This window comes from Balaenoptera physalus (genome assembly GCF_965194825.1).
Source record: "Balaenoptera physalus genome assembly, chromosome: 9".
Classification (NCBI taxonomy): Eukaryota; Metazoa; Chordata; class Mammalia; order Artiodactyla; family Balaenopteridae; genus Balaenoptera; species Balaenoptera physalus.
In genome coordinates, this window is record NC_138888.1 from 32,360,907 (window position 1) to 32,388,344 (window position 27,438).

A 27,438-nucleotide genomic window follows, 5' to 3' on the forward strand; every position below is an offset into this window, starting at 1 on the left:
GACAGGAAAAATAAGTGTTTGCCACAGCAAAGTATTGATTTTTATGAATTAATTCTATAAATTCTGATTCTTTGTAAACACAGTGAAAATGAGATGTCACAAAGGAATATAAGAAAAGAAAATCTGCCAAGTGATAAGTTAAGAGAATCTTGCTAGATACTGTGATAACTGTCCCGCATATTATTATTACTCATAATGTTGAGTTCATGGGGCTTTACTACAGAAATGCCACAGTTTGAATTTCTGTCCAATTGGACATGTCATTCACAGGAGGTACATAATGAGAAGGATGAAATTATCTCAGGCATCTGGTTAGAAAACAAAGAATGTCAAAACCTGAAAGGACTTAAGTGTGCCTCAACTCAACTAGCTTTTCTGAGTCCTGAAATTTTTTATTTGAGGGTCAAAGAGGTGAATTAACTTGATTAAATTCACATAGCTAGTGTCATGAATAGAACCTATGTATCTTGACTCCTAATTCAAAGTTGGCTACTCTTTACTATATCAGTGCATTAAGTAAGCTTCTTTCCTTTCCAAGGATATGCATTTTGTTTATTACAGCAAGGCTGTAATGTAATGTAAGAACTATAACTTGGTGGTTAAGAACATGGGTCAGGAATCAGTCTGAGTTCAGATTTTTTTTTAAATTTAATTTAATTTAATTTTTTTAACATCTTTATTGGAGTATAATTGCTTTACAATGGTGTGTTAGTTCCTGCTTTATAACAAAGTGAATCAGCTATACGTATGCATATATCCCCACATCTCCACCCTCTTTCGTCTCCCTCCCACCCTCCCTATCCCACCCCTCTAGGTGGTCACAAAGCACTGAGCTGATCTCCCTGTGCTATGCGGCTGCTTCCCACTAGCTAGCTATTTTACATTTGGTAGTGTACATATGTCCATGCCACTCTCTCACTTCGTCCCAGCTTACCCTTCCCCCTCCCCGTGCCCTCAAGTCCATTCTCTACATCTGCATCTTTATTCCTGTCCTGCCCTAGGTTCTTCAGAACCTTTATTTTTTTTTTAGATTCCATATATATGTGTTAGCATACGGTATTTGTTTTGCTCTTTCTGACTTACTTCACTCTGCATGACAGACTCTAGGTCCATCCACCTCACTACAAATAACTCAGTTTCGTTTCTTTTTATGGCTGAGTAATATTACATTGTATATATGTGCCACATCTTCTTTATCCATTCATCTGTTGATGGACACTTAGGTTGCTTCCATGTCCTGGCTATTGTAAATAGAGCTGCAATGAACATTGTGGTACATGACTCTTTTTGAATTATGGTTTTCTGAGGGTATATGCCCAGTAGTGGGATTGCTGGGTTGTATGGTAGTTCTGTTTTTAGTGTTTTAAGGAACCTGAGTTCAGATTCTGATGGTACAACTTAATGTGAGAACTTGGGAAAGTTATTAATTGACATAGCCTTTCCATTTCCCCATCTGTAAATGGATAAAATAATAATAATAATCAACCCGTAGGATTTGTGGGGGGGGGGTAAAAATGATATAAACCACATAATAGTAGATAGTACAGTCTGTAGCACTATTTAAGCAGGTAATAAATGAAAGCAAAGTATACAGCAAAAAGTAAGTTGTTTTTTCTCCTGGAGTATTTTTGCACAAGTCCAGTTGAGTTACAGAGACATGTCTTATGTCCGTACATGTTTGAAAACTTGAGCTTTCTTTCTTTTTATCTTTTAAACAATTATTTATTTATTTTAAAAAATTTTTATTTTATATTGGAGTATAGTTGATTTATAGTGTTGTGTTAGTTTCAGCTGTACAGCAAAGTGATTCAGTTATACATATACATATACCTATTCTTTTTCAGAATCTTTCCGCATATAGATTATTACAGAGTACTGAGTAGAGTTCCCTGTGCTATACAGTAGGTCCTTGTTGATTATCTATTTTATATATAGTATTGTGTATATGTTAATCCCAACCTCCTAATTTATCCCTCCCCCCAATCTTTCCCCTTTGGTATCCATAAGTTTGTTTTCTAAGTCTGTGAGTCTGTTTCTGTTTTGTACATAAATTCATTTGTATCATTTTTTTAGATTCCACATATGAGTAATATTCATATATTTGTCTTTCTCTGTCTGACTTACTTCACTCAGTATGATAATCTGAGCTTTAGATGTTATCTCAAGGATAAGATTCAAAGAGCTGAAAGAAATGACTCTGAGAAATATGTGAAAAGTTCTTGAATGTTTGTTTATTTGAAATAGATAATTGATTCTGAAGTCAAGCCTATAGCAAATCTCAAATATGTAAAGGAACACAGTACATCTTAATTTGGAAGAGGAAAGGAGAACGGCCAAGGAGGACAAGCTTTCAGTGAGATTTCCAATTATTACTTTTCCCTTTTAAAACCCCTGGGGTCTAGACTCATCTTCCAAGTTTCACACCTGGCCCTGATAATTTGTTTCACAGTCCTTCAGAATACAGAAGTATGGCAAGACATATGAATCCAGCCACCATGCAGGTCAAATAAGAAGCAATGGCAGGTTTTGCATTTCCCTACTTTCATCTCTTGTCTGAGTTTAATAGATGAGCTCTATGTAATTTGAGCCAGCTCTAGAAAACAGAATATAATCCCGACACTACTCCAGGAAGAGAACGTCTCCACTCTGCATCTCACTTCTCCGACTGTGTTTCCATTTTCTCTGCCAGGCACAGGTGATTCAGTCTCTCTTGCCCTCATTCTCTCTGCCACTCGGCAGGCTGCCAATGAGCCCATATTCAAGTCCAGTTGCTGTGTCAGTAATGAAATCTCAAGCCACAGTCCTTCCTTGTTATCACTTGTAGTTCTTTTCACCTTGACCATTACGAACCCTGTATATGACTTTTCAATATAGAATATAAGTGCACGTTGGCCAAGGAAATCCACAAGTTAATTATGCCAGTGGTTCTTCTTCCTATTGCTTGAACGTTAGATGTAAGTAAGCATATAGCCATCTAAATTGCTCCTTACACATTTTCCTCTATTATAAACCTTGAAAGCTGTAAAAAAGTTAAGCTTCATTTTAAAAAATTCACTTACTACTCATTTGGAGAACCAAACAGGGAGTAGTACGAAAGCACCAGGACTTTATGTAATCACTTTGCTTTGAAAGAAAATGATATCGTAGTCTCAGCAACGCATTTTTGTAGTGCATTTTCCCAAGAAATTAAATATTAAATAATGTATTTGCTCGATGTATGAGAGCAGAAGCTGGATGGTGGCCTACTGTACTTTATGATGATGGCACTGTGGGCTCTATGTGCATGTTTTGTTTCTCTCGGCATTGTCCTTTCAGACAGAACCCCATTGGCACTCTTGGCAAAGGCCCAGACTTCTAAGGCATATACCTTGTATACAGACTCTACCCTCTACCTTTTATTCTATTATCCTCCTTCCATTTTTCCTTTTCCTCCCATTTTCTGCATGTATCTTTTCCTGTTTTATATTTTTAAAGGCTTCTTAAATACTTTCCAGAATGAGGTATGAGTGAGTGAATGACGATAAATGACACACTTCTAAATGTGATCTGTATGTTTGCCTTACTCTTACATTTTAGTTTTAAAATTAACCTAACAACCCAACATTTTGCTTGTTAATACCATAGCTCCTAGGATAATCAAGTCTAAATTAATTTATGTATTTGTTGATTGTTTGTTTTGTACCAGGTTCTATACTATGTGTTAATACAGTGGTATGTAAAAAGATGTGGTCCCCAACCCCATGGAACACACATTCTGTATAAATAAAGTTTTCTGCTAATTAATTACTACAATGTCTGCACCAGTATTTTCTCTTCGATATATTTAACTTTAATATACCTTGCAATACTTTCAATATACTAATTTGTGTTTTTTTGCATTTGTGATATGTGCATCTATTTATATTAAACTTGTCTAGTCTGACAGAGGATACAGCATGCCACAAAATCTTCTGGTCTTCTGTTGAGCATTGTTAGGATTGTCAATATAAGAATTATTGATTAGGATTTTGTCTTCATATAACTCTCCAATAGATTTTAGTCTCTGTTAGTGTAATTGTTTATAGGATAGAATTTATTTTCTTTTGCTCATTATAGAAGGAATTTCCTCTGAGGGTCATAGACAGTCCCCGCTACCTTATAAATCAGAACTGAATGTTTAGCTGTTAAACTAAATCAACAAGTGTGGTACTGTGTGTGTATTCGTGTGTGTGTGTGTGTGTGTGTGTGTGTGTGTGTATTTGTGTGTATGAGTGCATATGATTAGACATTTATAAATACGCAGCAAGTAGTTAAATCCTGATTCTCTTAAGCACATATTTTATCTTTTCTTTCCTTTCCTCCTCATTAAAGCATTTAATTATCTATTTGCTTATGGGCTAAGTGGGTTCAACAGGAAAGACACCTGCCCGCTAGCATTATTGTCAAAAGATTTTATTAAGCACATCATTGCACTAGGCACTGGGTAGTTGCTGCACCAAAAGAGCTGCATACTCCGAGTTTCCAGGTTTTTTCCCTGTCAGAGATGGTTCTTATGCAACTTAATCTCCACATTCATGGAATTAAAATATAGTTTTTTTTGTTTTGTGGAAGATTGATTCAATGTACACCAATTCAAGTATACTTCCCCATTCACATTCATGTGGAAGTAGCTATTTTCTTTTTCTGGTTCTTTTACTTCCATAGTATCTTTTCTTCTCTCTTCTCTGTCCCAGATTCTGTCTTTCTCATGCAAGAAATCCTTACATATTTTAATGAGCATTTTGGGGGAAATCATAGGATATTAAATTCAGTTTGATATTTATCTAACTGACCATCTGTTCGAATCCATTTGAGAAAAATATCCTCAATAATTACAACTGCAATGACTATAATGTGCGCCAGAGCACTGCACGATTCCAGGGGCACCAGCTGTAGTCTCTGTGACTCAGACCTCACAACTACATGCATAAAGGGACCCCCAGAACTCCATCCCTGGCTCTGATCTTTCTCCTATGCTTCGTCTGTCTGCTGAATGTCCCGCCTTCTCAATAACAACATATCTAAAAATGACATTTTCTTTTAACTCCTCTCAACTCAATCAATTCCTTGCACTGATTTCCCCATCTTGGTTCTTCCAATCATGAAAAAAATCCAATATGTTGAAGTCCTTCGCCTTGCTTTGTAATTAGTTAGTCACATAAATGTATTGACTCTTTTATCAAAATGTTGTGGGCATCCATCTAGTCCTGCTCCTTGCTGGTTCTAATGCTTAGTTTAAGTTTGTGTCTTAATTCATATCTGGGCTCTTGCCAGTCCCCTTGCTTACCAGGGCCTTTCTCTGTTTCACTGATCAAAACTCCACTTAAAACTCCCACTGAAATCGGCTAGTTGCCATGACTGAAAGAGATTTACGCTTCCAAGCACTCCTGTGGAACATACGATTATTTTTTAAAATAGTCAATAAAGTTGTAAGCTCCTCAAGGGGCTCTACAGCTCCTGATGCATCTTGTACATTCACATACCCAGCTCTGCGATTATCACCTAGTCCATGATCAGGAAGTAAACACATGTTCAGACCTCTCTCTGAGCTCCAAGTGCTTATCTCCAGCTACCTTTTACACATCTCTATCTGAGAACATCAAACAATAATCATCGCGTCCCCATCAAATCTTTCCCCTTTACTGCCTAGTTCTGTGAATCATCCACTCTCCACCCAGGTACCCAAGCCAGAGACCTCAGCTCATCCTTCAATATTCCTCTTTCCAAACCCCAACACTCACTCGGTCACCAGACCCTGCTGAATTGTCCCAGCGTGCTAGCACCTCCTTGAGTTTTCTCAGTCCATCCTTATACCGTTATCTTCATACAAGCGCTGTGTTTCTCGGTTGTATTGCTGCAGTGGCCTCACAGCTCCCACAGTCACCAGTCTTTCTCCCTCTAATCAATGCCATTTTAGTGATCTTTATACATTGGGAAACTGAACCTACAACCTTGTTGCTTAAAACTGATCATTGTTTACCGGTAGCCGTCATGGTAAAGTTCAAACTCCATAATGAGACATCGAAGACTTATTTTCTGAATTTTGCTCTCCACTTCTTTCCTCCCTTCCCCTCCAAACTCCATTAGTAATGGTGACTGACTCTCCGAAGGTCTTTTCCCCAGGTAATTTGTCCAAGCCAGTCATGGTAGTCCTGAATTCTCTTTTCTAGTGAATATTTAGGAAAGGCTAAGTGACCCAGTTTTAGCCAGTGGGGTGTGAGAAGAAGTCTGCTGATAATATTCTAGGAATTATTTTCTCATTTAAAATACAGACCCGAGGAAAAGACAGCTCCTTTCTGCTTCTGGGTATTCCCCTGGTTGGAAATGATATCTGGACATTGTGCAGCCATCTTGCTACAAGAACAAGGATAAGACCAAAAAAGGGAAGAGGGAAGAGCCACAAGAATTTCAGAAAAGCATTGTTGGAGACCTGATACACTGCTCCTGGACCATGCCCTATTTATGAGCTACCGTTCAGGTGAGACGATACATTTCCTTATTGCTTAGGCCAGTCTAAGTTTGGGTTTTCTGTTATTTGCAGTTGAAGTTATGATAAGGAGTTGCTCCAAACATGCCATGCTTTCTATTTCCTTCTGATCTGTGCAGATGCCCCCAGCTAAAATGCCTTTTTTTTCTAGGTTTCAGGTCTCAAAAAAAAGTCAAGCCTTTCCCAACTGCCCAAAGTAGACATGGTAAAACTCTTTGCTTACCCAAATCTTAGAACTTTTCACTACGGTTAAAATTACTCATCCATCTCCTCCAGTAGTCTTGTTCTGGACATGTCAGTCATGGTTCTTTCATTCCCATGGTAACTTTTAATTCATTCATGTATACATTTATTTGACAAACATTTATTGAGCACCTCCTATGTGCCAAGCATTATTGTAGATACTGGGATACAAGAGTAAATTAAGAGTAAATCAAACCAATAAGTTCCTTGCCATCATGGAGTTTAAATTCTAGGAGGGAAGGCAGTCAATAAACAAAGAAGCAGATATACAATATGAAGAGTTCAAGGAAATAGTGATGGGATGAGGGTCATAATTTAGATAAAAGGTCAGAGAAGACTTCTCTGAAAAAAGCCCTGAGAGAAATAAGAGAGTAAGCACATGGATGCCTGAGAAAGGAACATGCCAGGGAGAGAGGACATTGAGTGAAAAGGTCTTGAGGGGAAAGAGTGCTTGGTGTTCTGAAGAACAATAGGTGGCTGGAGCAGGGTGGAGGGCGGGGCAGAGCGGTGGGAGATAAGCATCAGGCAGTAGCTTAGGAAGAGATGTGGGATCTCATAGACCTAGAAGTTTAGATTTGATTCAGAATGGAATATTTTCAGTGAGGAACGACATGATTTGAGCTGAGTTTTAAGTGTATTTTACTAGCTTCTGTGTGAGGAAAGGGCTGTGGTGAGAGGGGAGGGGAAACAGGAGACCGTCACAATGATCCAGGGGAGAGACCGTGGTGGCTGGACCAGGACACAAGACGTGGCCATTTCTAAGAGATGCTGCCACGCTTACCTCCTTGCAGAGGAAAGTAGCCCTGGATTTCTGACCAGACAGCTCTCTTCCCACTGCCAAACCTCCTCAGCCCCTGCTACTGGACTTGATGTTGGTGTCCCATCCCACAGCAACACATCCATAAACTCTCCACTGACCTGTGAGACAGCTTCAAATGAAAAGCAATGTCAAAATATGAATGAATCATTCGGTAAGCCACAGAAAGAAGTGAGAAGAACCACAGAAAAGGAGACAGGAATGAATAGGTGGGTTGTATCAGCGGCACAGTGTAGAGTAGGGTCCATGCATTGAAGCTTCTGTGGCAGAGACAAGTTGGCTTGATCTCTAGAGAAGCCATGGGTGCTGAGTGGACTCTGGGTTCCACCTCTGTGGACCCATAGTGAGTCTCCTGGTACCCAGGAGTCCTGATTTTCCCCTGTTGCCTTCTCGTATTACCACATGTAGCCCTACTATAAATCCTTATTAATAGAAAATTACTTGAACGAACCTATGCTTCCTGCATCCAGGATATCAAGACTTTGGGTTGTCCCAACAACCTTACAGGGAATTAGGATGTATGACATTTGGTTGTGGCCTTGGAGCAAGCGGGAAGCTCTAAGACTCCAGTTCGAATCTCACCATGGACGCCAAGAGCCCATGGTCTGCAGTGGCAAGTGAAACTTTTGCCTGTAATTTCACACACGCCCAAAATGTGTTCTCTTTGAAGGCAGCACTTTGCATGACTTGGTGGCTGCTGTGTTTGTGAAATGTCAAGAAGCTCAAAAATGTAACCACAAAGGAGTTGGATGGTTGCTTCTCTTAGCGTTAGATGCTTCCGAAAATAAATTTGTAAGCTCTGACCTGGGTTGCTCGACTAATGGCAGATAAGGAAACAGTGTACCATTATATAATCATTGCAAGCTGAATTTTCTGCCTACATCCATATCCAAGGCTAGGAGCCCGCTGAATATCATGTTCAGAAAATGTTTTTTTGCATTGAAGAAATGAAGCATTAAACACATTCTCTTTCTTGAATGTGAGCTAAGAAATAACTGCTTCAGTGGTAATGGGAATAGAAGCTGAAATGATGCACAGCATAGGGTCATGCTGAGATAAATTTTTGAGTAAAATAACTATAAGTAACGAGAGTCAAAGAGCCAGAGACATGAGCGTGGGCATTTACAAGTGAGGAGTGGCACTTATAGTAGAAACAAGATGGACAAAGATCACAGTGGTGGAGAAGCAACAGATACTTTTTTGCTGAGGGACAAAGCAACACTGGAGTCTAGAAGCTGCGCTGGATTCTTCCGGTGCCCCGACAGCAGTCCCATCATGTCAAAAGCCTGCCTGTGCAGCTGTATTCGGTGCCCAGGGTGGTTTCAACCTGCTCTGATATTGGAGAGGCATATACTTTCTGAATTGCTCTGAAAGCTCATAATGAGGTAAATATAAAGCAATTTTAACAGTCATTTAGAAAGTGTATTTTTCAATTGATGCAAGAATCCTAATAGATTGTTACAAGAAGGAGTGTCTTCATTTGACACATTCACTTGAATTTCCTTTGGAAAAGTTGTTACACAGCTCATGGGTAGTATGACTTCTCCAAGTCCCATGTTCTTGCCACAATTTCAAGGAACGACACAGCTTTCCAATGAGCAATGGACACCATTTAGGTTCCATATTGAATGTGTGGGTCTTTTGCATGATATCTTAATTCCCATACATTAGGATTTAATTATCTAGGCTTCAAGAGCCTAGCTTCCTGGTGATTAATAATAGATATTGTTTGTTTTTCTTTTGAATGACAAGTTCCATTCACAGAGTCAGAAGGTCGTGTGTTTGCCACTGAAAATGTACAATAAAGCACAGGGGCTATTTGATGCTCTAGGTTTCTGTATGCCGAGGACTGCTTGTATTCAATCACACTTAACAGATATGATAGGCACTGATAGTCTTAAGAAAATGACTTTGATATATTAGGAGGGCAACAAAACACAATTTCCTTAAAAATGTTTCAAATCCACACACAGAATAGTAAAAATGAGAAAAAAAACAGGTTTTTCAATAAATTGATTTTTATTTCTTCAATACTCAATGCCAAGTCATCTTCTAACTTCTTTTGTCTGTAAACTACAAGAAGTAGCAAAGAAAAATCCTATCAGATACAACAGCCTTTCCCTCTTAGCTGGTATTACCACTGAATCAGTAAAGGTATGTCCTATTTGTGAGATTCATGTTAATTCATTGTAGAATTATAGATTTTCAGGGCTGTCAGAAACCTGAAAGATCATCTGGTCCCACTATCGATCTCAAACTTATAGAATATTCTAGCAATTTCACTGCTTGCAAAGAGTGAATTATTGTTTCCTGACACTGTATTCCTGGGACTTTCTAAGAAGCCTAGCCAAATAAACCAACACTCTAAACGAAACATAATAAACAACAACACTCTACAATGATAGCAATTGAAAGGCAATGTGTCTAAAATTTCCTTGCACTGGAGAAGCCCTTTGTGGTTGATGGATGTGATGTTGCCACATGAACTTCTTTGTATCCAGGCTTCATGACCTCAACAGAGACAAGGACTCAGTTCTGTAGGGTCCTATAAAGACTCACACAAAGTCACGATGAAAAAAAGAATTGGTGCACACAGAGCAGGAATCTAGGAAACATTCTTTTCTTTTCTTTCTTTCTTTTTTGTTTTAATCTGGTAAATCCTCAGTAAATTAGATGGACTGATGTGAAGCTGCACTAGTAATTTAGTAAGATTGAATGATAGATTCAATAAAAGATGGACGTGTTGCACAATGAGAGTCCAGAAAACTCCTCTTGTCGGGATATTCTAATAATCTTCTTAGAGACATTCTTAATCAACTGCACCAGCCTTTCAAATCCAGGGTTTTAATGAGACACAGAGATGTTCTCCTAATCCTTCTAGTCAGCTGAAGTTATTGCAGGAATAACAGTGTCAAGGAATACACAGTTGCTTGTAACTGCCATGGAGCTGTGATTGTTTCAATAAAGGGTTTAGGAAGAAAGGAAGTGAAGATTAGAGCTCACATCTGCCTGACTCTAAAATCCATACTAAAATCCACAGTACTATTCTTTCTCTCAGTCGATGTAAAGCGTATATTCAAAACAATATGTTATCAGCTTTTTGGAATAGCATGGAAATATTTCCATCAAATATATTTTGCTGTTAAGTAGACAAGATGTATTGACAACATGTGAACAACCTGAAAATTCAGGTGTGTCAGATGGGAAATCAAAGATAATGGGGTAATGCTAACAATGATCATTTCCATGCACAGTGTTTAACCAATTATAAGCCATTTTAATTTTTTTTTTTAATTTTTAAAATTTATTTATGGCTGTGTTGGGTCTTCGTTTCTGTGCGAGGGCTTTCTCCAGTTGTGGCAAGCGGGGGCCACTCTTCATCGCGGTGCACGGGCCTCTCACTATCGCGGCCTCTCTTCTTGCGGAGCACAGGCTCCAGACGCGCAAGCTCAGTAATTGTGGCTCACGGGCCCAGTTGCTCCACGGCATGTGGGATCTTCCCAGACCAGGGCTCGAACCCGTGTCCCCTGCATTGGCAGGCAGATTCTCAACTACTGCGCCACCAGGGAAGCCCTATAAGCCATTTTAATGTAAATTTTTCTACTTGACCCTCACAACAACCCAGCAGAGGTTCAGCGGTATTGAACAACTTATTCAAGGTCACAGAAATAATAGGTGGAGTCAGTGAGTCCCAAACACAAAGATTCTCAGATAGCTTTTAAACTGGTCAAACTCCAAACCCATATTTAGATTGACAGAGGCCATTTTGAGATCAAATCATATTTGATGCTATTCTTCCAACTCATTCAATTGATTTTTTTAAAATTCAAGATATGAGGTTCAAGTTTAGGAAAAGTCCCCAGTGGACAAGTATAGGATGCTCTGGTTTCAAAATAGCAGGCTGAGCATGCAATAATTTCTGATGTCTTACAACAAACTCTAGAAATGAATGTGTGTGTGTGTGTGTGTGTGTGTGTGTGTGTGTGTATATAGTCACACTCACCCTAATAAAAGAAAGAAAATTTTAAAAAATTGTGATGAATCCCTAAATTACTTAAATGGAATCAGATTTTAAAGAGGTAAATAGCAGCACCAAACATGTGCGTAAACCCAAGGGAGTCACACCACAAAAAATAAGAGAAACACCAAATGCAGTTCAAGCTAAGAAGTGGTGGAAACCAGAAGCTGGAGGAAGCCAAGGGGGCGGTCAGGAGGATACTTGATTGGGTTATTGTCTTCAAAAGTACTTGGCGGATGACCCCTTAGAAACACATACACAGATGCTCACACACACGCACACACTCTATTTTAGGGTAGGAATCTGTGACAAAGAGTATCCATTTCCAAGAGAAGCAATGCTTGGGGCAGAGGGCCAAGCCCTTGGTGACAGGCAGAGGAACAGGAATTGTTAAGCTCAGACCAGGTGCCACGATGTCCCACCAGGGGCATCCTGCCCTCCTCCCACACTTGTTTAAAGCCTTGTGGAGCCCAATCCCCATATTAGCTTTGGCTTTTCCCTGCAGATAAGCTTTGTATACAGAGGCAGCTGACCATCCACAGGAAGCATAGTAGAGAGATAAGCCCAAAGTTAAGAATGAGAGACCAAGGAAAGCCACCCAATGAAAGAGAGGCAAAACACAGAATTTAGTCTGAAAAAACAGAGCTAATAAATCATTAAGAACAAGATGTGTAAAATGAATCTAATGCTATCACCAGAAACTATAAAGAAAATATTACACTCAGGAAGCAAATTACAAGAGGTTAAAAGAAAGAACTAATTAGAAATTCAAAGTTCAATAACCATACTTGATTAAAACACACACACACACAACTAATAGCTAACTAGGTATAGAAGAAATTTTCCTCAGTCGGATGGAAGTTATTTACTAGAAATATCTAGCAAAGATTATACTTAATGGTGAAGCATTCAAAGCCTTGCAAGTAAAACCAGGAATAAGATGAGAATCCTGGCTGTCATTGGCTAATATTCCAATTGTACTAGAGTAAGGCAACAAGTCAAAAACAAGAAGTAAAAGGTATAATGATTAGAAAAAAATGTGATTATTTACAGATAATGTAACTGTTTACCTGAAAAACATATAATAATGAATGGTAAGCTATTGGAAGTACATGAACTAATCTGAAAGTGAGTCTGATATGATATCAACAGACTAAAACCAATGGCTTCCATATACCTGAGCAATTACCATTTAGAAAATCCCAATTATGATAGCAGTAAAGACAATGAAGTAACAAGAAAGAAATGTAAGAAAGAGTAGAATACATTTATAGAGAAAATTATGAAATGTTATTGAAGGACATAAAGACCCCAATAAATGGTGAGATACCATGGTCATTGAAAGGAAGGCACATTATTACAAAGATGTTGCACTTTCTCAAATTAATATGTAAAAGAAGTGCAGTCCCAATCAATATCCCCACCAGACTCTTCATAGAAGTTGACAAACTGAATGTAGAATTTGTATGGAAAACTAAATATGCAAAAATAATCAAAACAATTCTGAAAAAGAACTCTAATGAGCTGGACTTGCCCTATCAGACCTCAAAGTTAATTACAAAGCTAGAGTAATAATGTGGTTTGGTGCAGGAATAAACAAATAGATTAATGAACCAAACAGAGAGCCCAGAAACAGATTCATAGCCATGTGGGAACTTGGAAGAAAGGATGAACTACTCAATAGTTTTATGGCAACTGCCATCTATATAGCAAAAACCAATTACATCTCTACAAAAAAGCAAATAAAACTGTATTATAGATCTAAATGAAAAGCAAACTTAAAACTACTTAAAGAATATCTAGAATATATTTATAATTGGCAAGTAAGAAAGTATTTAAGACACAAAACGCAAAAAACAGTTAAGAAACATTTGCAAATATGCCTACCTTTGATTATAAAATGTATCCCCGAAAGACTTTATTAAAAAATTAAAAGTGACAGACTCAAAGACTATATTTGCAACCTATATAACAAAGGATTCATATCTAGTACATATAGGGATAGGTTAAGAAAAACAACATATTTTTCATTAACCAGTCTGGCAAAATTTAAACATTAGATAATATTAAATTTGGTCAGATCCTGGTGATGATTTTTTGAATTTGACATCAAAGGCAAAGGCACAAAAGAAAAAAGTAAAGTAGGACTACATCAAATTAAAAAGCTTCTGCACAGCAAAGAAAACCATCAACAAAATGAAAACCTCGCAGGCTGACGAGGACTTGAAAACAGGAGCACTTATAAACTGTAGGTGTGAATGTAAATGGATGTGATCACCTTAGAAAGGAATTTTCCAATAGCCAGTAAAATTTAAAATATTTATACCTTGGAGTTCTACTTCTGGCATATACCCTTGACAAAATTTTACACCTGTGCCAAGTTTGTTCATAACATTTTTCTTAATAGTGAAAAATTAGAAGCAATATAAAAGTATACCAATCAGGGATGGATAAATAAAATGTGATGTGTTCACAGATTGGAGTGCCCCAATAGAAGAGTTAAAAAGAATGTACCAGATTTAAGTAAAACAACATGGCCTGATCTCAAAAAACTGCTGAGTAAAAAACACTACTGGAATGGTACATATAGTATCATAGCATTTGATAACTGATATAAAAATTTTTTAAACCTTATATACTTTTTCATATATTTATGCTTAAATATCAGTATCTCATGATACTTAAAACAAACTAGTGAATATAACAAAAAAGAAGCAGACTCACAGATATAGAGAACAAACTAGTGCTTACCAGAGGGGAGAGGGAACAGGGGAGGGTCACTATGGGGTAGGGCATTAAGTATAAACTATTAGGTAGAAAATAAGCTACAAGGATATATTGTACAACACTGGGAATATAGCCAATATTTTATAATAACTATAAATGAAGTATAACCTTTAAAAATTGTGAATCGCTATATTGTATACCTGTGACTTATATAGTACTATACATCAACTATACTTCAGTAAAATAAAAAAAATCTCATGCTGGGACTTCCCTGGTGGTCCAGTGGTTAAGAATCCATCTTGCAATGCAGGGGACGCTGGTTCGATCCCTGGTAGGGGAAGTAAAATCCCACGTGCTGTCGGGCAACAAAGCCCTCATGCTGCAACTACTGAGCCCATGTGCTCTGCAGCCCTCGCGCCACAACTAGAGAGAATCCAGCGCACACAAAGAAGAGCCAGTGCGCCCCAATGAAAGATCCCGTGAGCCACGACTAAGACCCAATGCAGCCCAAAATAATTAATAAATATTAAAAAATCTCATGCTACTGATTGCTTCTTAGGAGGTAAGGAGGATAACAGAAATAACAGGGGCTAGTAGAGAGTGATTAAAGTAATGACTTCATATGTAGTGTTCAGTTGTTTTTAAGGGAGAAGATACTCTATTTTTTTGTTGTTGCAATATTTTTTCTTTATTCCACCACCATCCCCGTTTTGCTCTAGAATATTTCTTTTTCCACTTTCTAATTCCCTCATCAGAGAAACAGAAATTATGGCTTTTCATTTCATTTTGACCCAGAAACCTGAAGGCAGATTATACAATTTCCAGCAAAGCACTTCATTAGAATAAAAATTCAACCAAACAACACATTTTTACATATTCCGTGAGTTCATGGCAATGAGATGCAACTTGCACAGGGTAAAGTTACAATTTAAAAATTGTGTAAAATAATAGCATCTGTTTATTTAGGACTTACTCAGAGGCATTTTCCAGATATTAGCTTTACTTCTAATAACAAACCTGCAGAGAAATTAGGATTATGAGAAGATATTCTATTAACTTGTATAGTTGAAATTAATTCTTCAAATTGTTATAAGATATAATGTTATAACTGCACGCACAGTTAGTATTATAAGCATACATATAGTTATTCACTTAGTGCAATTGTTCTCATGATTTATGGTTTATTCTTGTAATAAATCTAATAGGTGCTATTTGTTAGTCACCTACCGCATGCTAGGAACTGTACCAAGAGTTTTATACCCATCTCATTAATCCTACTATTCATCCCGGGAGTTAAGTATTATTAAAGTATCAAAGGCAGAAAAAAACAGATCCTCAGAGGGGTCAAGCACCTGACCTGATGTAGGGCAGGGACCAAGTTTGTAAAAGCAGGACTCAAACTCATTTCTGTAAAACTCTGAAGCCCATGCAATTTCCACAGGCTTACAGTCTGTCGCAGACGACTAAAGCTGACCACTCTCCCTGGTTAATAAGAAGACCAGGAGTATAGCATCATTTCAACATGAACCCTTCCCCACAATTGTCTTCCTCTGGGCCTTTATATTTTATGGCCAGTGTGGGAACATATGGCCCCGTTTACTCTTTCCATCTCCTGTTAACAGGAGATGGAAAATGCTCCTAAATGCTCTAAATTTTTCTACCTATGCTCCTAAATTTTCAGCATTCAGAATAAACTCAGCTAGTCTAAGGGATTTGTTAGCGACATGACCCGATCTGCAGCACTAAAAATATTCCTAGACCAGGATGTATCAGGCTGGGGAGAGCAAGGGTGATGAATGAGGCCTTTGTTTATGCCTGAGCAAGATGTGTGTTGTGTATTACGTAACACTGAGATTGATGAGGTGTGCCTGCCTTGGAAGTGGTGCTCTCTGGAATGTATCTTTCTAGCCTGTGTGTAGAAATATGCTAGACTGATACACATAAAGCTGGGACTAGAGAGGGGCAGTTATGCTTCTAGAAAGTCACTCATGTAAACACTGTCATCTGTAACTTTGAAAACCCTATAGTAAGGTATTGGGGGTGGATCCAGAGGCTGTATCTGCCCGGGATAATGCAGTTCTCTCTGCCGAACAGAGTGCCAAGGTGCAGAAGGTCCTAGTCACAGAGCATTGCCATTGAATGGTGCCTCTAGAGTTGGGCAGTGCACAGCCTGGGCAGCCGTCCATGGTGGTCCTGCTGCTGTGTGTCTTGACTGTTCTTACTTCTGTGGTGAACTCTGACAAATAAGCCCTATTTGATCAGTCCTAACAGTGCCTACATCTGGTCTTTTCATAAATCTGTACCATCTATTGACATGGGCCAATACAGTGGCTGTGCACACCTTATTATGGGCATTGGCCTTTGTTTCTATGGATGCTCTGGTTATTATTAGTGAAGGCACATTTGTCATATCAACTCCCCATGTTTCCAAAGTAACCATCTGGATAATCTGTGTAATGGTTATGCAATCTTCCAGCATCTTATTATTAAAATCCTTCTAAAGGGATACATTGGATTTATAGCTAATAATCCATTCACTTATTCAATAAATAATAATTTTCTATATTCTCTACCTTTATTCCATCCAAATGCTTTTTATCTCACACTTCTATCATACTCATGCAAAACAAATGCTATAACCCACATGATTAGTTCAACTTGTAAAAGTACCAAAGAATTATAGTGAGGGAGGGATCTGGGGAGAGATTCTTCTTGATCCCTGGATAATAGCAAATGCTTTCTAGTTTGAGTATAGTTCCATTTTGTAGATGGCATTTTTCTTGTGCTGTTGGCAAGTTTTATCTTGAATCCATTAGACAAATCATGGCTAGACACTGTTCCAATACCGTAAATTGAAGCATAAGCGATAGGAAACAGGAGCTTCTCATGAAAGCATGTAGTCATCACGATAAACTAACCCAGACTTGAAAATCAGGAAATATTTGACATTCTAAAAATTGTCCTCAGGACAGTGATTTCAATGCCATAGATTTTCCTTTCCAGTGTGAGTTGTAGACATTCAAAAAGTTTACCTTTAAAATATTAATAAAATATAGCAAGCCTGGCAGATGTTGAATAGCCTCAAGAAGAATAAAGTGATTGATTTAGTTTAAGGATGTCTTCATCAAGAATGACATAGAGCTTGTTTTGGCTGGAGTGATCTCACAGAGGGATGGCTGTGTGCTGTGCCTAGAAGTCACGGATGAGACAGCAAAACTGGTGGCACTATTGATTTCACATGTCCCCTGACTGTGATGCGGAGAAAATACAAACTACTTGCTGAAGCCTTTTTATGAATATATCCTCCTAATATATTAGGAGAGCATAACAATAAGTTACCACACCTGGAATCCTGTGGAGACAATGGATTCACAGCTTTTAAGAATTTCACACCCACAGAAACTGTAAAAGAAAGGCATTTTAGACAGAGTGCTTCTGGATGAGAGACAATTGGCTGAATGCAGGAACCATATATGAATAGCTCTTAGAAAGCTTGAGAAATGTCAAGTTTGTAAAGACCTTTCCCCAGCTGTAACAGTAAGGATTTAATTGACTGTTCGCTCTCAGCATGGGTGCAGAGCAAGAATCTTGTTCCCAGTGCTCTTTGCCTTATTTCTTTATTAGGTCTTAATGTCAGCTGAACCAATCTGAGGACACTTGGTCTGACCAGATGCTGAAACTCTTTGTGCAAAAGGAACGTTAATAGATCTCAAATACATTATTGACAGGTATGCTGATGTAGGGCATCTCTGGCTCCCTTTTTTAGCTCCCAGGTTCTTAGATAACACGTAGGCAAAGGTAATCATTACTACTCTGAGTAGCTCCCACCCTGGCCCCCAGTGAATATGGAAACTACAGGAATTTAGACTCACAAACATGAATATTGAACCACAGAGTTATTTTTATAATACTAATACTTTGGGGGACAGAGCAGACAATAATAAAAATTGTACAGCCCTTTCAGTTCTCTTATTTCATTTAATCCTAACATCCTGTGAGATAAATTAATTTCATTTTACAAATGAGAAACATGAAGTTCAAAAGAGTTGTGTAGCTTAACCCCAAATCATATGGCTTGTAAATGATGGGTTTGGAATGCACACCTGGAATTTCTGACTGTAACACCTGTGCTACATCTTGTTGGATCTTACTGCTCAACATTTAAGTGATTTTTCAAACTATGTTTTAAATCATCTTTCTTGAACAGATTAATTAATATTTTGCTATACAGTAATACAAATAAATAAGATCTTTTCCCTACTCTTTTTTAAAATAAGTTTTTAAAATTTATTTATTTTTGGCTGCATTGGGTCTTTGTTGCTGCACATGGGCTTTCTCTAGTTGCAGCGAGTGGGGGCTACTCTGTTGTGGTGCGCGGGCTTCTCATTGCGGTGGCTTCTCTTGTTGGGAGCACAGGCTCTAGGCGCACGGGCTTCAGTAGTTGTGGCACGTGGGCTCAGTAGTTGTGATTCGCGGGCTCTAGAGTGCAGGCTCAGTAGCTGTGGCACACGGGCTTAGTCGCTCCGCGGCATGTGGGATCTTCCTGGACCAGGGCTCGAACCTGTGTCCCCTGCATTGGCAGGCGGACTCTTAACCACTGAGCCACCAGGGAAGCCTGGGATGCACTAAACTTTCAAAAATCATTTTTGATTTCCATTGAGATCGCTCCTCTTTAAACATAAGAGTGAAGCAATGGGATAAGATGATAAGAATATCAATAATTATCCAGCTGTCAAGCATCTACCATACATCATAAATCATAGATGAAGGTTACATATCTTATTGCTAATCCTTACAAGAATCCTGCAAGACACATTTTATTGACCCATTTTACAGATGATAAAATTCAAGTTCCAAGAGTTTAAAAAGGAAAACAGCGGTCCAGATTTCTTTTTTGCACTGCAACTAGCGTGAATTAAATGTAAAAATAACCTGGTACTCATCAACCAATACTAACAACAAAATTGTGTTTGTAACTCACGTTGGATCATTTTGCTTTACTGAAAGATACCGAAAGAGGGGCTCAGGACTTTAGAAACCAACGAGACGTGAGCCCACTTCTCATGCAGTCTCCTTTCTGGTGATAGAGCAGTGATTGGCAGCTGCTCATTCTGATGACAGACCATATTATTGGAGAACTGAGGCCCTGGTGAGACAGTGTGGACGCGTCCTGCTCATCAGATAGAACCGAACAAACAACTTCCACTTGAACAAGTATATAAAGTTAGGAGCCAGCATCAGCCAGCCAGGGAAATGTGCCTCTATCCCATCCCATGATAGATATAGAAAAAAAAAGACAAAGAACATCCAACATGCACATATTTGGCATCTTTAAAGAAAATGGAACAAAACAATGGACTACAATAAATATTCAAAGATACAATTCAAGAATTTTCCTGAAATGAAAGATGTAAATCTGTAGATTGAAATGGTATGCTGTGATCCAAAGAAAGCTGGCCCAGATCAGTCAACACAAAAACATGTCTTAGTAAAGTAACTGGACTTCAAACAAAAAAAGCCTTGATCAGCCAAGTATAAAAGAACCAAGTCTTTTCTCAAGAGGAAAAAGAAAATCAGCTGACCACAGGTTTCTTCACAGTCGCATTTACTGTTGGGGAACAATGGAGCCAGTCCTACAGAATGTAGGAAATCTATCTGTGGATTCTGTCCAAGGAGTCTATCTTTGGGCAAGCTGTCCTTCATGTATAAAGGCTACAGTCTTTCATGTTACTTTTAATTGATTAGGATATACCATATTACCCGAAAGAGGAGAAGTATATCACAAAGGGTCGTGATTTATCTAACAGAATGTTAATGGACCTGTTCTTATTAATGTTTGAATTGCATTTAAAGCCCTAAAGGTCATAGATCACCAGGTGAAGAGATATTGCATCAAGAGCCCAGGGGCAGGAAGACACAAGAGCAGATCTCTCAGGTCAGCGAACTATGCAGTGGGGAGCCGTGTCAACAACCAAGTGAGGACGAGAATGACACTCAAGCCCAGAGGAGCTAAAAGCAGAAGTACGGGAGCAGACCACGTGCCCTCCCAACTCCAGGTCCTCCGGTGGAGGCCTGGCTGGCCCTGAGGAGCAGAGGGGCTGAGTGTTAAGTTGCACTGAAGTTTTGAATCGAGTAAACCAGACTGAACTTTTAATAACTGAAGAGGTCAAGAGGACTATGGCTCCTGCATGATGTGTTTTTAAGGGGCAAGAAAGGGGGCCATCCTATAGCTCCTTTTGGGGTTGTGATCAGAAAAACAAATAAAGCAATTTCTTGCTGTACTCTCCTGAGTTCAAGCTGTTCCATGAAGCATCTAACTGAAATAAAATTGGAGGCAGGTTATTGTGAATTTGGACACCTAGACTTGCTTTTAGAAACTGTTGGATTCAACCTTGTGGCTTATAGCTTAGCATGAACTGTTCTGTGTTTCAACATTTGCAAGAAAATTAAATATGAATAAGAAGCAGACTGATCTGAAACATGCCTCTTTAGGACATTCTTTTGCCTTGAAGTAGGTGGAATTCACAACCAGTAAATGCTATTTGAACTGATTGACACATGTCCTCCATCTCTATTTTGGAATGTATTTAGGATGAGCTTACGTTACATCTGAATATCTGACCATATTTCTTACTAACAAACTTTTTTCTTTTCTTTCCAATATAGAATGCATATTTGTCCTCAAAAAAGGAACTTAAAGTAAATGAAAAAAAAAAGAGTTCTGGTGGTTTGTTACTATAGCAATAGCTACACACATAGTGTGAATTACACAGATGTGTTCCACGGTGGGGACCGTTTCATTGGCCAGATGGGTGGTATCCAGAAATGTGTACTCATGATCGACAACCAGAACTCCCCGCCTGTGTCTGGGTGACCTCTGACATTCCCATAAGTATAATCGCTGCTTCCCTTTGAAACAGAAGCTTCTGGTCTCTCAGCAGGGCTGACAAGATGGTGAGTAGTACCCTCCCCCCTCTTTCTTTGCCACTCCACTTCAGAAGAGCAGATATAGAAGCTGTGTTTTACTTGCTAGAGCTAAAAATAACTCATTTGTAAGCTTTGTTACCATGACTTAATCCTTCAAAGGTAAAATAAAATTATACTTCCTGATGGTAAAGTTATATAGACGGGGGCAGACAGGTGTGGAGGACCGTCTTTCCCTAAGCTGCAGTGCAGTTCTTCTGATTGACTGCAATGTGGTGATAAGAGCACAGCCTTCAGTAAAAATACCACCTTTGCCTCTTACCAGCTGGGTAACTATATCAGACTCACAGCTTATTTCCCCTGGGGTATGAAGAGCAAAGAAGAGAAAGGAAATACCAGTATAAATACCTCTTCTAACCAGGGAAATAGGAACCTTTTCTTACAATAGGGGAATTTAATGGAGGGAATGAGTGGAGCAGGTGATGGAGGCTAAGAAGCCACCTGGGACATAGTTAGAGACTCAGAGATTAGGCACTCAGGTAGGCACTACCACTTAGGCTTAGGAGGTAGATGGAGGAGGTGGTATTACCACTAGGGCGACCAATTGTTGGGTTTGTCCAGACCTTTCTGTTTTAGCACTGGAAGCCCTGTGTCCTAGAAAACCTTCAGTCCCAGGCAAGCCTAGGTGGCTGGTCACCACTCATTACCATAGCCCAGGGCAGGGATCTGCAGAAGCTAGGGCTACAGAGGCCAGTCTAGTGGGAGCTGGAGCCCCTGAGGGAATTCAGCAACTGCCAGAGAAATGTCTCAGGCAAAGGGAGAGGGGTGATGAGAGGTACCCTGGCTTCTTCCTTGTTCTTGCCCTCCCGTCTCCCATCAATGCCTCCTACTGGCCAGCCCCAGCTGGCAATCAGCTGACATGGGAGCGGAAAAAGGCAGCCCCCTCTCACCGTACAGAGCAGAACAGGAAAAGGCTGAAGAAGCGGTCTGAGGGCAAACAGGCCCAGGTGTGGCCCTATGACAGTGAACAAGGAAGTTCACCTCTCTGAGACTTGGTTTCCTGGCCTGGGCAGTGGTGCCAGAGTAGCTGGGTGTGAAAAGTAAAGGAGGTAGGCAAACAGTATACACGCCCACACTGTGGGCATTTGATAGATGGTAGAGTGGAGGGAAAATATTTTGGGAATTTCAGCTACTGGTTTTTATGTTGGTATTTCCTTTCTCTTCTTTGTTCTTCATAGCTCAGGGGAGAGACGGACCCGGGAAGCAGCCTTGAGCCTCTTCTTGGCCTTTGTCTTCCAAAGTGTAGATCTTTGGGGGTGTGGAAAGAGTAGGCAAAATGTCTCAGAACAGAGGTTTGAGTAGGATAGAGATTTCTTCCCTCCAGACCGAAACCCTGATATTTGGTAAGGATTCCTCAGCAAAGGATTAGGAGAAGAGACTGGAGAAGCAATGACCACATCTGCTCTGGTGAATGCTAGATTAAAGGACTCTGTGGCGTCCTTCTGACCAGAGACTTGAGGAGAGTCCAAAACCCAAGTAGGATTCTGGGATTTGAGAGGAAAAAGAGGAGAAAGAACCCTGTGTTCTGCCGCTGGGTGGAGCCCCAGGCAGACAACAGCGGCAGTGTCTGCGTGGTTAATCATAGACTACTTCTGGCTATTCCCGTCACCCAGCCGGGTCCCCACACAGCAGAGGAGCATGGGCCTGAGGTGGCAGATAGACAGGAACAAAATACTTCGGTAGCAACCCGACTGAAAGCTTAACCACATATTTTTCTCCCTGGATTCTAGTGAAAAGCTTTGAAACTAGAGGTAGTATGAAGAAAGTGCTGTAGGACTCTGACAGAAAACACATCAATATACTCACAAATAATTTGTATTTATAGGGAGTCAGGCTAGGCTGGCATTTGATTTTCAGTGGACAGCTGTTATTTTTGGTTTTCAGCATCTGTATCCAGGCTTACTTAGCCAGTCAGTGTATTATAAGCCCTGCATGATTGCTTCAGTAGTAGACACATAGTCTCAGGGTAAAAACTTTTGGGTTTTGGCTATTGGGAAGTAGATTGTTTTCTGACTGAGTGGATGTTTCCATGAAACTCCACATGGGGACAGAGGATGGAATTAAGACAGAAGACGCTGAAGTAGAGACCAAGAAAATCAGGTCTGGTGACGTCATTTGACTCCTGAATCCAGCTGTACCTGAAACTGGTACTATCACCAGACTTTCCAGTTGTTTGAGCCAATACATTCCCTTTTTTGTTTAAGTCCATCATTGTCGAGTTTTCTGTCATTTGCATCTAAAAACGTTGTAAGTGGTACAGCGTTCGATCAGTTTATTTATTGCCCCATGCAACCTTGGGTAAGTGACTGACACTCCTGAATCTGTTTCATCAGGAGGATTGAATGAGGTAATATGTGTAGCACCCTCAACTCCAGGGTATTCAACAAACGTTAATTCCCTGCACAGTACTGCCTACTGTTCAAAGAGCTTGGGTTTTGGAGCTGAGCACCTGGTTCTAATCCTAATCCTGTCCCTTACTAGCTGTGTGTCCTTGGGCAAGTTGCTTATCCTCTCTGTGCCTTTGTTGTTCTTAGTTGTTTCATAAAATTGGGAGAGCATGAGTATCTACCCCATAGGTTTGTTCTGTGGATTCAATGAGTTAATTCTTTTTAAAGGCTTAAAATGGTGCCCAGCACATAGAACTCATAAACATGTGCTAGGACTCAGAGCAGGCTACCCCAAGACATGGCACAATGGCATATTGCTTATTTTGAATTAAAGTTACTTGAGAAACAGCCGGTGGAAAAGAATGATATTAAAAAAGCTCACTCATTTCTCCCTTGCCCCGTGAAAGTGGAAAATAAATCTCCCATGTGCAAGTATCATCTTTACTCCAGGAGGATACAAAGCATCCTTATCACCAGAGTTAGGGAATTCAAGGCCAAGAAAGCTGTATAAAGAAACAAACTTTGTTACTTCTTTAGAAGTCTGCTACCCCAAGCACAAGCCCCTTTGTTTTGTTAAATCTTCTTAAACAATTGTTTCTTTGCCTAAAAATTATATATAAACAGCCAGCTTTGTTCACTTCTGGGGTCCCATTTCTGTAAGACCTCCAAGCGTATGAGTTAATTTTTTTTCTCCTGTCAATTTGTCTTGTGTCAATTTAATTGTTAGACCAGCCAAAAGAACTCAAGAGGGGTAAGGAGGAAATTTGCCCTCCCGGACACATGTTACCTACTGCTGTATATGATAGCATGGGGTCTTTGACATAGTAGGTGCTTGATTAAATAATTACTGTGTGAATTTAAGTGATGGGAAGGTTTGGTATACAGTGAATTTGGCACTGGATTTGAAATCAGAAGAACTTGGCTCCTGCCCGACCTCTGCTACTCACCTGCTCCTTGTCCTTTGATACGACATTTAAATCATCTGACTCTCAGAGATCCAGGGCTATTGTTCTTTTTGTCTGTAAAGTGTTAATAATCTTCTCTGGAAAACTCAGCTTTTTGTCTTTCGATATGGATTCCAAGTTTTTGATAGAGTTGTGTTATGAAATGGGATCATTTTAAAAGCACTGGTAAAGCAGCACTGCCCAACCTGGCAGATCATTCAAATCACAGGTAGAACTTTGATACTAAGCAGATTCCGGCGCCCACTGCCATTGATCCTTGTTATGTAGGCTGTGGGTGAGGCTTGGGAACCTGCATTTTTAAACAGTTCCTCAGATGATACTGATGATCATCTAGGCTTAGGAACCACTGCACAAAGAGGCTTGGTAATTCCATGGTGATTCTGAAGTCAGTAATAGCTTCTTAAATTAAAAATATTAATTTAAAGATAAGTATTTTAGATAAAATTCTTAACGCATACATAATAATAGAATACTAGCGCTGGAATGAGGCAGAGATGATTGAGTTTGATCCATTAATTCACAAATCATGTATTTTCCAAATCTCTTGATGTTTCTGGATTTTGGAGATTAGCTCAAGGCCATACAATTTGTAAAACAGCTAGAACTAGAAACGGGGTCCTGACTCTGCTTTGCCTTTCTGCGTACTGTCATCCTAACAGGACACTCACACAAGGCATGCTCTCTGCTTCAAGAGATAAAAGGCAAGATTTAAAGCCCACTTTCTGAACATTATTCTCAGTTCTCTTGTTTCAGCAGATGGCACAGAGGGGTATTGCCTTCGTCTCTCTGCTGTATTCTTTTCTAAACTCAAGGATGAGTTGCTAGTCTGGGAAGGCAAGGAGGCTAAGATTTACTGAAGGCTGATTCTGTGAACTAATTTGTAACCACTCAGTGTTGCAAAGAGCAATGAGATATTGACCCTATCAGGAAGATCCTGTTAGAACAACTTTGCTGTATCAGAGAAGGGGCTTCTGTGAATATTTAGTCTGCTATTTTTGTTACCAGGCTTCAGAAGTGTCCACCTGCCATGTCCCATTTAATTTTCACACATATTTCACTCTTTCCTGGGGACAAGGAGTGGATGAATAATCACTGTGTTAATGTGGTGAGCAAAACAAATCCCGCAGCTCTGGTCTTATTAATTCAAATACCAAATTTGTTTTCTTAATAAAAACTTGCACTTATTTAAAAATAGTTTTATAAGTTATTTCTGTAATATAAACACAGTATTCTATTCTAGGATTTGCACTATACATATATTTTTTAACATCTTTATTGGAGTATAATTGCTTTACAATGGTGTGTTAGTTTCTGCTTTATAACAAAGTGAATCAGCTATACATACACATATGTCCCCATATCTCCTCCCTCTTGCGTCTCCCTCCCTCCCACCCTCCCTATCCCACCTCTCTAGGTGGTCACAAAGCACAGAGATGATCTCCCTGTGCTATGCGGCTGCTTCCCACTAGCTATCTATTTTACGTTTGGTAGTGTATATATGTCCATGCCACTCTCTCACTTCGTCCCAGCTTCCCCTTCCCCCTCCCCGTATCCTCAAGTCCATTCTCTAGTAGGTCTGTATCTTTATTCCCATCTTGCCCCTAGGTTCTTCATGACCACTTTTTTGTTGTTGTTGTTTTAGATTCCATGTATATGTGTTAGCATACCGTATTTGTTTTTCTCTTTCTGACTTACTTCACTCTGTATGACAGACTCTAGGTCCATCCACCTCACTACAAATAACTCAATTTCGTTTCTTTTCATGGCTGAGTAATATTCCATTGTATATATGTGTCACATCTTCTTTATCCATTCATCTGTTGATGGACACTTAGGTTGCTTCCATGTCCTGGCTATTGTAAATAGAGCTGCAATGAACATTTTGGTACATAACTCATTTTGAATTATGGTTTTCTCAGGGTATATGCCCAGTAGTGGGATTGCTGGGTCGTATGGTAGTTCTATTTTTAGTTTTTTAAGGAACCTCCCTACTGTTCTCCATAGTGGCTGTATCAATTTACATTCCCACCAACAGTGCAAGAGGGTTCCCTTTTCTCCACACCCTCTCCAGCATTTATTGTTTGTAGATTTCTTGATGATGGCCATTCTGACCGGTGTGAGATGATACCTCATTGTAGTTTTGATTTGCATTTCTCTGATGATTAATGATGTTGAGCATTCGTTCATGTGTTTGTTGGCAATCTGTATATCTTCTTTGGAGAAATGTCTATTTAGGTCTTCTGCCCATTTTTGGATTGGATTATTTGTTTTTTGATATTGAGCTTCATGAGCTGCTTGTAAATTTTGGAGATTAATCCTTTGTCAGTTGCATCATTTGCAAATATTTTCTCCCATTCAGAGGGTTGTCTTTTGGTCTTGTTTATGGTTTCCTTTGCTGTGCAAAAGCTTTTACGTTTCATTAGGTCCCATTTGTTTATTTTTGTCTTTATTTCCATTTCTCTAGGAGGTGGGTCAAAAAGGATCTTGCTGTGATTTATGTTATAGAGTGTTCTGCCTATGTTTTCTTCTAAGAGTTTGATAGTGTCTGGCCTTACATTTAGGTCTTTAATCCATTTTGAGTTTATTGTTTGCACTATATTCTCACTCATCAATAATAAATCTCTTAATGAACCTATATTTAAGAATCATCACCAAATAAACCTATTATTACTAAAAGCCTACTGATATTTCATACAAGTTGTCTGAAAAATGATTCCATTTGGATATAATTTATTTCATCTATGTCTTTATATTTGGTTTTAGCTGTAATTAGTAAAGCTGCATCTAATTCC

The 27,438-nt window shown here is 39.2% G+C and overlaps 1 long non-coding RNA gene across 1 annotated transcript in view; it reads left to right on the top strand.

The window, feature by feature from the left end:
- LOC309666938 overlaps window positions 1–27,438 on the top strand; it is a 162,962-nt gene that overhangs the window by 67,383 nt on the left and 68,141 nt on the right. The window contains exon 4 of the long non-coding RNA XR_014267378.1: window positions 17,935–21,264. This is a non-coding gene — a long non-coding RNA (uncharacterized lncRNA). The remainder of the gene's footprint in view (window positions 1–17,934; window positions 21,265–27,438) is intronic.